Genomic DNA, 10,543 nt, shown 5'->3' with positions numbered 1-10,543 from the left:
CACTCCCTACTTTAGCTAATCTGAATGAATCAAACACATTTTTGGACTTCTATTTGCAAAAGTTTGTGCAACACTGGAGAGCGTATCTTAAGGACACAACTAATTTTTTACAAAAATTATCTACAATCACCGTTGAAGCAGACACTGCTGTGTATTTATGTACTATAGACGTAACCGCACTCTATACGTCAATTCCCCACACTGCAGGTCTCGAAGCAGTGGAGTGGGCATTACTGCAAACAACTGACATTACCATGGAAAAAGTGTTCCTGTTGCAATTGTTAACATTTTGTTTGCATAACAGCTACTTCGAATGGCAGCAACATTTCTATACACAGCTTACTGGAACCTCCATGGGTTTTTCCGGGGCTACGGCGTATGCCAATATTTATATGGCACAGTATGAATCAGACCATATAATTTCGAATCAAGAGTGGTGGAACAACATTCTTATGTACTGTCGTTTTATTGACGCATATTCCTGATCTGGAAGGCATCCAAACAGTCATTAGTGGCAATGATTAATCAATTGAATAATTTAAATCCACACATACGGTTGACATTCAATATTGATCAGGATACCATACATTAAGTGGATGTACAGATAAGGAAATCGCCAAATAATCAATTCAGCACCTCTGTTTACACTAAACCTACTGATAGGAACAGCACTTTGCAGTTCTCGAGTTCCATCCTAAAGGACTTATACACAATTTACCGTATTCTCAGTTCATAAGGGTGCGGCGAATATGTTCTGATCCTCATGAGAGTGATATTAAATTGGATCAACAGGTTCAGAAATTTCAAACAAGAGGTTATCCAACCCAGATCATTGAGCAATGTAAGAAAAAGGCATTAGAAAAAACACGTCACCAATTGCTGCAGAAAAAAACAGTGGAGTCTAAAAATCGCATAGTTTTTGTATCCAGATATTCAACGGTCTCACATGCAGTCAAAAGTATTATCTCTAAACGATGGGACTTATTACAGCATGAACATGACTTTAAAGGGATTTTCATTGAGAGGCCTCTCTTTGCATACACAAAGGGGAGAAACTTGCGTACACTGTTGTCTAGGACACAACAGATTGACACACAACAGGAATTTGCACGCGCTAAGCGATGTAACAATTGCATTCATTGTAATACCGTTACAATTGGAGACACCTTGACACATCCATTATCAGGTCAGAAGATAAAACTTAAACACACTAGTGATTGTAATTCTGTTAACATCATCTACTGCATAGAATGCCCTTGCGGCAAATCTTATGTCGGAAAAACATCCAGGAAACTGAGAGTTAGAATTACTGAGCATAAGAGCAGGATCCGTACTAGGACGTCAACGTCTAGTTTAGCTGTTCACTGGGAAGAGGCAAAACATTCTATTTCTCAACTGAGGGTTCAAGTTATTGAACAGATCAATAGCAGACCAGGCATGAACGTAGACAGGCTATTGTTACAACGTGAATTACATTGGATTCAACTTTTGGGTACCATGCAACCGACTGGTCTTAATAACCGTTTTGATATGAGTTGTTTCCTATAAATGACACCAGATTAACCATAATAATCTTGTGTTGTTCACATTTCAGTTAGCAATATGATGTGATCATCAGGTGCACCTTACATTTTGTTAATACTGTTAGAGAACCATTAATTGACAGTAATTCATGTATGGGTACACACCTCTGTTTTTGATCATGGAGTTGTTAATCTTAGGTGAGCATGTCAACATGCACAGTGATGATTATTCTGTAGATTGTCGATACTATTGTATTATTTTGAATGCTCAGCATAAGTGGTTTGGGATTCCTATGTTTATATGATATAGACAATGTCATCGACATTTTCTTCGTTTTGCTACACAACGAGCACTTTTTTGTGTTTATTTATATGTATCATTATTGTTTTAACTGGGAATGTATTGGTTTATCTGTTTATTATTTTTTCTGTCTTTCAACACTACCATATACTAATATAACCTGGGGCTAAAGGGTAATAGACAGTTAATGGTGTCTTCAGCAGTAGTGGCTCGGTGTTAGCATCAATCAAGTAACATTTGTCTTGGCATTCCTATTGTAACATTACACCTGAGTGACGACTTAATTGAATTGTGATTATAGTGATATTCCCTTGGTGGCCCACTCGAGTGGGGATCTTATTATTTATTCGTTTTTCGTTTTCAGAAAGAAGCATTATTTCCTATTACTTATCGTTCCATAGTCTGTCGATAAACATGTATATTTCATCAATTTCAGTAGTCAGCATTTGCGGTTGCGTTTCATCCACTATCAGGACCAGCAGGAAATAGCATTGAAACTACCCTGCTCTAAGATGGCGGGACGTTAGAGATTTTACACACTTAATCAGTCCAGTTTCCATGTCGATGCTCGTGGTTTCATTTGAAGCCAGGGGCGAGTGACTCCCGGGTACACCTTGTTGTACTCAGGAAGTAGCGGAGATTAGTGTGAGAGACGAATCTTGTGGAACGAAGGTGGGTGAGGCATAGCGTTTTACGAGTAACGTTTTAGCGTGTACCTGAGATTCTTGGCACGAAATTCCAATAGCTTTTTCCTACCTTTTCAGAGCTAACTGAACCGGCCTTAGGCACAGCGCAGCACTGTACACTCGCAAACAGTGGGGTTAGCAGTTTGGCGTAAACCGCGCCGGTAAGTGTATTTGACCGTTCAATTGAATCATGGTTGTTTCACTTTTTTGTTTTGAGATGTGGTCTCAGTAGCAACAATATGAGATAGTTCATGGAGGATTTTATTTATCTTTTGGCAGCTGTTTAGTTTTATCAGCCCCGAAGATTCCATTTTGACCAGGCGGTACACATAGATTACTGTACAGGAAACTAGCTGTCTCTGACCATCAGGTAGGGAACAAAGCTGGCGTTTTTGCAATTATTTTTTATTAGTCAAGAAATCAGCTCGTGTTTTGATCACTAAGCCCCATATCTGTTATTGGTTGTAGTTGGTGACTAGCAGTATTCAGCCAGGTACTTACATTTTGATATTTTTTCCCACTCTTTTGTGATCTTTTTATTTTGCTTTGAACTTCTTCGCCATTGTACAGTTTCTTTTTTTGTTTGGTAGTAGTCATTTGAGGTGTATGCTTTCCAATTCACTTCACTGGCATCTCAGAACTTACGTCTTATAGCTCGTGGTGTATCTCTCTGTATCTTTCATTTTTTTCTTTCACCTAAATAACTTCACATTTAGAATTGTTTTCTCACACTTCATTAACAACACCTTAAAATCTCCATATGGAATACTTTGTATATGCCAACACATCACTTGTGACTTTTCAGTATGTCTAGACCCGCACATGGTGTCATTCGAGTTCGAATGAACTAAGCATTTGTTAAACATGAATAATGTTATTGGTGACCTTGAATAGTCGTTTTTTGCTTTTACAGATTGCCCCTGAGGAAGGGACATCATCGTCCCGAAATGCATCGGGCACTCCCAAAAAAAAATGTTATGTTATATATTTCTATGAAGAGAAAATTGTATGATATTATACTACAATGTTAAGTTTTCATCAATGAATGTATAATTTTTAATTGAACCAGAGATACATGGTTACTATGAAGGAGTTTATTAATTTGCTCTAAACTTATGAAGATAAATAAAAGAGCATACATAAGCATATTTATTATCTTGTGTGATATCATTGGATTGAATCATTGCACTTGTATAGTTTATTGTATGATTTTGAATATTTAAGCACAGAGTCCCCAAGGACTGTACAAGCACAGTGCGCACGTGCCCTGCCAAGCTTGGCGGTACTTTTGATTTCTTGTAAAATTTAATGTCACATTTCGACATATGTACTATATTGTGCTATCCACTTTGTGAACCTGAAAACATACCACGTGCCTCCACTGAGACACTATTGCCTGCAGCCTGCGATTTCTCATGGTTACAGGCTTAAAAACCAGCTTCTAAACACTGAATAAGTCACTCCTAAATTTTCCCTTTTGACCTTAAGGTAGGGTGCATACAGCCTGGAAGTCAGATTTTCATAAATAAAGTTAGTGTGCACTTATTGTGGAAATCAGCAAAAACTGTTTTCACTGTATTAGGTTTAGCTGTTCCCATAGGAAAAACCAGGGAAGCAGAAGAAATCCCTATTTCTGCATTATCCAGTAGGAAACACTACAGATAAAGTTCAAGACGTTTCTCTAGCAGTTTTTTTCTATAAGCCAATTTTATTGATTTTAAAAAACATAGAAAAACAAAGCAGCCAGAGCACAGAAATCACAGATATAAGTTCATTCACATCATCGTTGAACCCCTCATTCACGATCCCCTTAAAAATAAACCCTAGCAAATACTGGAATCCGGTTAATCAGGACCCTCCACAGCCCCTAGCCACTTCCCTTACACTCTGCGGTATTTCTTAGCACACCCCTTCGCTGTATACATGGCTTTCTTTTCTAGCTGTTTTTAAAAATCTAATTATTTGGCAGTCAGGCTCTTTCTAACTAGATAAGAAATATAACTTTCAGAAAAGTTATATTTACCTGCCCAAGACACTGGAGGCTAATTAGTCTTAGTTCGCAGCTGCTGCCCTGCCCGTAAGAAGGTTTGAAATTACTTTCAGGAGCCCCACAATAAAACACTTTGATTGACATGTTAACCTGAATGAACAGGGAATACCCTTCCAGGCTCATCTGATAATTCAGGGTGGGGGCTGCTGCCGCTCCTATAGACACAACAGTGTCAACTCCTGCAAGACAGGACAGCCAGAGACACATGTAAAACGTTTGCACTTTTGAAAGGGAGAAACAGGTTCAAATAACAATTCTTGTGTATCCTGTCTTCTTACTAAAGGATAATGCTTTGTCTTACTAGACTGCTATCTCATTGTGTGTTGTGGGTCCAGGGCCTTCTTGAAATTGGATTTGAGTGTAAGGTGAGTGAGGACTGTAGTAATCTCCATAGTTCACTCCTCTACAAAACCCAGCTCTTAGAGCCCAACTTTAGTGTGGCTGATGACTTTAACCTTCTTGGATTTGTCCTAACACATTGCATTTTGGAACTGCTTTTAGTAAAGCAAATAGAAAAAACCATAAAGGCAGGTAGTACAGGGCCTGGGAACATTTACTCAATTGGTCAGAGAGGGACTATGAGTGTCTGAGGTTATCCCCAAACCATAGGTCAGTAAAACCTATCAAGCTCGAACCTTTCACCGCATTTGTGAGAACGCTGCTATACTTGCGAAAGGATATTCCTGAACCTGCAGCTGTTGCATCTGTAACTTGTGAAAAGGACCTGAAGAGGTTGGACCCCCTTCAACGTGAAGTCGAAGGACAGAGAGATATCCTAGCATTGTAAGGCTGATCCCCAAGATGGCTCCAGGAACAAAAGAAAAAAAGTAAAGAGAACATTCCTGTGATTAATCTGAGTGGACCAGTGGTAGCTGGGTACTGACTGGACTTTGTTGTTGGATTCTGCCTAACACTCGTAAAGTTTCTAGGTGTCTTCCTCATATGTCATGGGGTCCTTAGAAGTATGCTCCTGTAGTTGTTTGGGCACCGGAAGAAAGTTTGGAAAGTTTCATACACATTTCCTCCAGAGCTTTGTGTGCTCACCAGAAAAATTATTTAACCATCAGATCAACAGCATCATATTGAATTTCAGCTTTGTGCCATGAGGAGATCTCCACACCACCCAAAAAGGGTTCTGAGTTTGGACTTTTTAGCGAGAAACCTCAAAAGCTCCAAAGCACCAGCAGGAGTAGCCTGCTTCAGGTATCTGGCTTTGGTTCCACGATGGCTGCTACAGCTTCATCATTATCCCACTGAAGAGGATTTTTCCTTCTCAAAAAGTGACAAAGTCTAATTCTGAGGTGGGACTTAGAGGAAATTTCAACATTTCTCTTTAGGAAAGTGACAAAGTCTTTTTCTGAAGTGGGACTTAGAAACATTTCTGAGCTTTTTGGCTTCCAAACTCTTATCAGGACCAATCCACATGGTGTATTTGAGCGGGGCTCGATCACAGTCAGCCTGAAATTGCACTTTGGTCCCAATATATGAGTTATATTGAGCGCTATATTTTTCTTGGCACATTTTCACTTTAATTCTTTAAAAATTCACATCTCCATTTCTTCTAGTTGTATTTTTGTTGTTTTGGTCATATTTTACTCTTTATTTGTAGATTGGTGTTGGACTTGGCCCTTTTTGCAGGGTCATCCCTGAACTTTTTGTCTTCCTCCTATAATCTCTCTGACCTGTTTTTGTTGGTATAACGACTCTGGGCACTTTACCACTGCTGATCAGTGCTAAAGTGCATATGCTCTCCTTACTGTAAAATTGCTATATGTGATTGGTTTCCATGATTGGCTTATTTGGTTTACTGTCAGACCCCAGTAAAGTGCACCAGGAGTGCCATGGCTTGTAAATCCAAATGCTGCTAGTGGGACTGCAGCACTGGTTGTGCCATCCACAGAAGCAGCCTTGTAAAAGGTGTCTAGAGTCTGCCATTGCAGAACCTGCATGCAGTCTGGTACTGTCATGCTGGCAGGTTTTTCACTATTGGAAGGCTACCTGTTCTCATAGGCCAGAATGGGCTGCTGGAATTGTTACACTCTATAATCCCAGCAGGCTCAGGGTGTAGAGTACTTCTTATTTTCCCTATAGGCCCTGCGCATTGGAATAACATAAACAGCAGTGTAGACGTAGGACTGTGGTCTTCTAGGTCTCTACTGACTATGTTAGACTTAATTTAGGTTTGCGCCAGCTAGCTCAGAGTTCACTGGAAACTTTCTTGACTGAATAGGAAGTGATCAGCTTCCCTGGCTCAGACAAGAAGGGATTCAGCTTCCGACAACCGCATAAACATGACAACTTTGCTCCCCAGAATAAGAGTCAATCTCTAGAGTCGTGTGAAACAATAGACAGCTATTTCACTCAGTCAGTTGTGCAGATTTAATTTCACCAGGGTGCAGAGAATAGAGAGACGGGCGTTTTCAATAAAAGATATTATTTATTGAGCAGTCTTCCTTCTCATGCAAGAGAAATGAATTGCCACAATTGCAAGACTTGTTATAATGAAAAGTGCGTACAGTAAAAGGAGTATTACGAAATAATACTGTAAAAGCATTGATATGGTTTCTTAGCCATAAGTTAGTTAAAATGAATAAAATATATACATTCATATATACATTGCTAACGACCTCAACTGGTGCTTCTAACTACGCCTACCCCGGTGTACCTGACCTAAGCCTAATACGTGGGAGGGAGTAAGTAAGTAGCAGTTTAAGTTAAGTTGGTTTTGCCAAGAGTTTGATTCAAGAATTCTCTCCAAGGGTTTAGTCAGCACCGTACCTCTGGAATAGAATGTAGGAGGTCTGGTATCTCCCTCTCAGGACCCGATATCCCAGTTACCCGCAAGGGTAGGCTGGAAACGCCGGAGCTGGATTTTCTCGGCAGGAGAAAAGACAGCGTCTTTCTCAGCGCGTCAAAGAGGAGGGGCAGCGTCCGTGGGCTTCTCGCATCTGCTGGGCTCTCTGCAAGGGGACAGCTGTTCTGCTCCAGTATTCACCACCACCGTGTGTTTGCTTAAGGCAACGTTGGTATATTTATACCTGAAAGGTGCCGAGTTTGACATACGTTTTTGGACATAAGACGTCAATAAAGATGTCACTAAGAACTGGTCGTTCTTACAGTGCTCGCAGGAGTTCTATTACTAATCAAAACAAAGCAAGCAGGGCTTTCCCAGGTTGCTGGGGGTTTGGTATGTCGAAAGAACTCAGTGTGCTATCTAGGAATCTAAGGAAGTGGCTTCTGCTGTGTCATGGACTGCAGAGGCGAGTTACTGAAATATGGCTCTGATTATTATGCCATTATAGGGATATGTATTGATTATAGCCGTATAGGGGCATAAGGTCACACTATTGATCGGGTTCCTAGATAAAACACATCAAGGGAACATGGTAGAAAGTCAAGTTTGGTATGCCTGAACTCAGCATAATAAAATACATCTTTTAGTAAAGTTTATTTTAATATCCTGTGTTTGCAAACACCACTTTTAGAAAGCTGGTGTTTGCTTGCCTAACCATTTCAGCCCGCCTCCTCTCTTATGTGTATCTGCTGTCTGGTTTGTGTGAGTGACAGGGCTGGGGAATTCCAGGAGACAGTCTGGGATACCAGGTGGTGAATAGAGAGATTACACCATGATGGGTGGGAGGACTGCCCCTTGACTCTGAATAGGGCTGTGCTCTGCCACCTCAATGCTGGCTCCATCCCCTGGGGAGAGTCTGATGTCTCTGCCCTGCACACTGAAAGAAAAGCCAGAGTCTCCAAAACAAAGTGCTCAGGCACTGGACTGGATTAGGCAAAGGCCCCCCTAGCCTGAAAGAACAAAAGATTTACAGTATAAAGACAGGAGCCCTGCTCCTAAGAAATCAGATCCTGTTTATGCCAAGAAGAACCTCTGCCCGACGAGAAGGACCTGGAAAAGCTGCATGGAGGAGTACTGTCTCTGACCTGGGAGACTGGCCTGTGGTGGGTGCCTTGCTGCAAGAAGGAGAGGAAAAGACTGAAGTGACATTTGAATCTACTTGTGCTTTTGAAAACAATCTCCAAGGGCTTGTGTGTGAGCTTACCCCCTGAACTGAGCCCCAGGACCATTGGGCTCTTCTCCTGCCTTCAACCCGAGCTGCTGGAACTACCTGTGTCTGTGCCCCGCTGAAGCCGTCGCTAAGTGCGCCTCGCCAACCCTAAAGCCTGTGCTGTGTCCGCCCTGCTCTGTGTGACTCCGCTCCTTTCTGAGCCAAGTTCGCACCGTGTCGCTTCTGGGCAGCCCGCACCTGGCTTCGCTTTCCACCCCCATCCGAGCCGCACCGCCACAGCCTTCAGCCCCCACGGACCTAATCCGACACGTTATCCAGTGAGGTATGGTTCGTACGTCCTAAGCGTACACAACCGCACCGTGCTACACTTCTCCGGGGCCGCGCCGCACTAACCAAGCCACCCGGTAGGTCAAGTATTGGCAGCTGCATGCCGCACAGCCGCCCCCGTGAAACAGCCTCTGAACTGTAGGTACGGCTCGAACGCCCTGACTGCACAAGCAACCCGCATCACCTGCCACGCTCCTCGAGGCCCCCCAGCTCTACGCCTTGCACAGAGACGTTGCCTCTACGTCTTGGACGCTGCCTGCGAGCCGGACTCTGCACCAACAGAAAGGTACTGTTCATCCGCCACGCACTACAGTGAGTACACCCGGGCCCAGGAGCCCGCACCGCTTTATTTAACTGCCTTTCTGAGAGCATCTCCAATGGTGAGAGTCGGACAAGACTGCTCACAGAGCACAGACACTAAGAACTTCGCATTTTGCAACCAAAATCTTATTTAATTGCTAATATAGTATTGTGGCCTAATTGAAGAACGTTATCTGGGTCTTCTATTAAGTTTGCTTAAAGTCTATATATAAAATACCTATTTTTATATGAAAACTCGCCTGGTGTCCCTTTGTAGTGTGTCAGCTGATTACTGTATATTATCACAAATGCTTAGCCCATAACGCCCAGAAGTTTAGCTTGACTGCTCGCGCCACACTGCCTAGATGGGGATCAGGGGTTATTTTTAGGAGTAAGTCCCTTGCCCTGACTAGAGGAGAGGGTCCCTGTTTGTTACAAGTACTCACCTGTGCCAACCAGAGACCCCCAATTCTAACAATTGGCTGTGAAGTTTAAATGTGCCTGTTGTGGATTTTTCTTCTGTTTCTGCACTAATTAAATACTTTACACATTGTCTCTGGGTTAAGTTGGATTGCATTATTTTATTTACTTAGTGTGACATCTATCAGGTGATGGACCTAGCCTTTGAGGTGAACACTTGTCCACCTCAAATAATAGTCCACTTTCCTATAATGCAGTAACATTTAAAAAATCACATACATTTCAGATCATTTGTGAATTTAACTTAACATCAATATTAATGTTGCACTAGAAGTACCATGTATGATTTTGCATTTAACACAGACGCAACAAATTGCCTAACAGAAGAAAAGATCAAAATAGGAATAACACTGGGCTCTTATGCCTTTAAGAGTCAGAAGAACAAATGGTCTGTACTACTGAATATCAACACCAACACTTTTGTGGTACAGCGATATTGAGGATAGAATATCGAGGGACAAAGTATCAAAGGATAAGTGCATGTAGGAAAGTATATATTTACTATTCCTAACTGCACATCTATGTACCTTGAAGATATCTGTATTGGGTAGGTACATATACATGGAATAAGGTACTGAAAATGTAGCCTTACTTACCTGTCAATATTTTATTTTCAATATTGTTTCCTCAATATTGTGTCCCATCAATTTGTTAGTTTTGATATTCAGGGGGCACATCATATGAACAGATCATGACTTGGTAATTGGTCGCTGTTTGACTTGGCCCTCTTTGCAGGGGCATCCCTAAACTTTTTGCCTGTCTCCTAGCCTTTTTTCTGACATGCTGTTGGTGATTTTGGGACTCTGGGCACTTTAGCACTACTGTCCAGTGTAAAGTGTGTGTGCTCTCTG

This window comes from Lissotriton vulgaris, chromosome 6, assembly GCF_964263255.1.
Source record: "Lissotriton vulgaris chromosome 6, aLisVul1.2, whole genome shotgun sequence".
In the NCBI taxonomy this organism is placed as follows: Eukaryota; Metazoa; Chordata; class Amphibia; order Caudata; family Salamandridae; genus Lissotriton; species Lissotriton vulgaris.
This window is presented reverse-complemented; position numbering follows the sequence as displayed.